Source organism: Corvus brachyrhynchos, unplaced genomic scaffold, assembly GCF_000691975.1.
Source record: "Corvus brachyrhynchos isolate BGI_N302 unplaced genomic scaffold, ASM69197v1 scaffold340, whole genome shotgun sequence".
Classification (NCBI taxonomy): Eukaryota; Metazoa; Chordata; class Aves; order Passeriformes; family Corvidae; genus Corvus; species Corvus brachyrhynchos.
In genome coordinates this window covers 700,033-703,482 of record NW_008235987.1, presented here as the reverse complement: position 1 = coordinate 703,482, position 3,450 = coordinate 700,033, and positions in this window count along the sequence as shown.

The window sequence follows — 3,450 nt, the reverse complement described above, 5'->3', positions numbered from 1 at the left end:
TTTGGATCTTGGGTGGGGCTGGGGATCCAGTGTGGGGCTGTGGATCTGGGGTGGGGCTGTGGATCCAGTGTGGGGCTGTGGATCTGGTGTCTCCACGGTGTGTGGGACACCAGGGGCAAGAGCAGAACCTGGCAAGGGGCTCTTTGCACCAAGCCCCTGCCAGAGCCACGTGTGCCGCCCTCCAGGAGCCGCTGGGAAGTCAGGCCCGATGGAAATATAATGGGATAATCGATGGCCCATTGTTGCTCGGCTTAATTTAGCTGCTCAGGCAGGGAATGAACAGAGCGAACATACGTAAGCAGGAGCCAAGGCGGGAGATGAATCAGCCCTGCATCTTCTGTGGCACAGGGGACAGGACAGGCACGGGCACCTGCCGGGCCCGGGGCTGAGCCCCCAGACGCCGTGGCAGCGGCCCAGGGCGTGGGGAGGTGGCATTATTGAGATTTACTTTGCTTTGTCTAACGCCAGGTCTGAAATGGCTGCACTGGGCTCAGTGTTACATACCTGCATGGCCAAAACTCACTTGGAAGTTGCAGCAGGAGCAAGGAAGCTGCTGGGTGCACTGGGACAGGGAGCTGGGTGCTGGGGCCACAGCTTGGGAAGGACAGAGCTGCTGATGCCAGGGCTCAGGAAGGACACAGCTCCTGCCAGGGCTCCCCTCAGCCACAGCCCAGCTCCCTATTCCAGGAGAGCCTGCCAGCCTGTGCCCAGCCCAGCTCGGAAGGCCCCAGGGGATGCAGTTTGGGGACAGCCCTCCCACCCTCTCCCAGTGCCTGGCCCCAGCTCTGCAGCCTTCACACTTTGCCCGGCAGCTCAGCGGTGCTCACCCTGATACCTGGGGAATCGCCCTTCCTCCTCACCGTCTGTCTTCCTCACATTCCTCCTGGCTGGCTCACACCCGCCTGGCCCAGCAGCTCGGGCTTTGCTCGTGAATCAGCCCCCGTGGGGTGACAGGGCCGTTCCCTGCCCCTCTCTGCATGGATGTGGATGAGTTTGCTGCTCCTTCCCCTCTGCCTGGGCTCCGGCTGCCCCATTCCGCCCCTCGAGACGCCTCCGAGCCCGAGCATCCCCAGGGATGGATTTGCAGTGTGGCTTCAGCCTGGATTTCATTTCTAGGCTGTCAGCCCATGCCAGTCTCTCCTGGTCCCACTGACTCCCGGTCCTGGCATCCGCAGCACCTCCCGTGCCATGCGCTGCCACTGCCACTCCACCGAGGGTGACACTGGATAGCAGCAGCTCTGGATCCCCAGCCCTCAGGAGAGCGCTGCGGATGAAGTCAGCAACGCCCGTCCCGGGCTCTGGGAGCAGTGGGAGCAGTGGGACACAGACTGGGCAGCAGTGGGCCGGGGGAGACCCAGAGCCCCCTCTCCATGGGGTTGCCCCGGCCCCAGCCCCAGCCGCCCCCAGCCCCGATCCCCGGTAGCGGCTCCCCGGGATGCCCCTGCACACGGAGATGCCGCGGGCCCGGTGCCAGCGCCCTCCCCACGCTGCCTTTTATGGCCCTGCTGCAGCCAAAGCCCAAACATGGGCTGCGGGAACGCGGAGCTGGAGCCTCCCCGGGGCTGGCCCTGATGCCGTGAAGGTGCCCCAGACACCCCCAGCTCGGGCAGGCGTGCTCAGGGAGCTGGGACTGAGCAGCGAAGTGCTCCGTGTCGGCAGCACCGCAACTACTGGGGCCCCCAAATTCTGCCCCTTGCAACCCCCATCGCTGCCCCTCGCAGCGCCCATCCTGCCTCGGGCAGCCCCGCGCCCCTGCCTCGTGCTCCAACCTGCGCACGGCGTCACCTCACACCCCCTGTCCCCCCCAAACCGTCGTGTCCCTGCAGACCCACCGTGCCCCAGAGCAGCAGGGTTACACCAGCGCTCCTGATGTTCCCTCCAGCATGGGGAGCACAAGGAGTCTGCATGTGCCGTATTTCCTGGCTGCGGGCAGTAAATCCTCGGGGCTCAGGACAGCCGCTGTGACTGTAATGACAGAGCCCCATGAATCAGCCTTGCCCTGCAATCCCGGCTGCCTGGGCAGAGCATCAGCATCGCCCCGGCACAGGAGATCCCCTCAAAACCCCTCAGCAGCGCCAGTGCTCCTGGGATGGGCATCTCAGCCTCGTGCCCAGTGCCAGGGCAGCTGCAGGGGAGTGGCAGAGCCAGGGCATGTGCTGGGGAGTGAAGGAGCAAGCTCAGGAAGAAAAGCATCTCTCATGCTGCCCAAGAGACAGCTGGAGTTCCCAGAACCTGCTCAGCATCCCCAGGGGAAAGCAGACAGCAAGCAGCAGCCTAAAAATAGCTGCCCAGGGCACACACAGTCGCCTGAGAGAAGGGGAAGTGAAAAGGAAGATGGGCTGCAGCTTTCCAAGGAACAGCCCCCAGCCCTGCTCTCTATCCATCTCCCATGGGTGAATTGCAGTCTTTGCTGCAACGTCTTCACCTGAATGTTCGGCATGAGGAAGCATCCAAGGGTCAGGCACTGACACCCACGGAGCCCAGGACAGTGTCACTGTGGGACAGGAGCACTGTGCCAGGTAGGAGCAGCGCAGGATCCCTGGAGCCCCTTGAGTCCCTTAGCAAATAGTTGGCTGTATATAACCAAATCCAGGTAGTCCAAGGAAGGGCAGAGGTTGGAGGAGCCAGTCTAACCAGTCAGCGACCAGTTGTGTCTCCCAGCTGTGCTCACTCAGCACCTGTGTGGCTGTTCCCAGGCACAGAAACCCAGTGTGAGCAGTGCAGAGCTCGGCCGGAGCCCAGGGCCTGCTCTGCCCTGTCCAACACGTGCAAAGGGCTCACATATCATCAGCCTTTGGGTTTAAAGAATTCATAGGCCATGAAAATGTCTTCCAGGCCCAAGGCTGAGCTTTCTGCCATGGCAGAGGGACCAGTGCTGTGTTTGGGTGCTGAGTCACCCAAATCACGGAATCACTGTGCCCAAGCCCTGCTGATCAGCAGGAGCAGGGGCATGGAGCAGCCCCCACAATGCCTTGAATTGAGGTTCTGCCCTGTAGAGACCAACAGCTTCCTTCCCCCAGGCAAAGCATCCATCTCCTGATGGGTTTAGTGCAGTTCGACTTGGGTTGGACTAAGCGGCTTTGGAGCAGGCAGACCTGGTGACAGCACAACACGTGGCGGGCAGACAGCGTGGCCAGGAAATCTTTCTCAAACCTTTGAAAACAAAAATACTCAGTTTAATCCTCTGAGGGGATGAAGTGCCAGGGCAGTCTGTGGGTTGGTGAAATTGCCTCGCAGTCAGGGCTCAGCAGAACCTGCCGGGGTGCGGGCGGAAGGAAGCCGGAGGGAAGGGCTGAGAGGAGCTGTGCCGCCGCCTCGGCTCAGGTGCAGGCATGGAAACTGCCTGACCGCAGAGCTGAGCACGCTTCCTCCCTCCCCTCACACCAGCGCCCTGCACGCCAGCGGGGCTCAGGCGGGAACCCTGCAGAAACTGGGGCGTCTCTGCCAGAT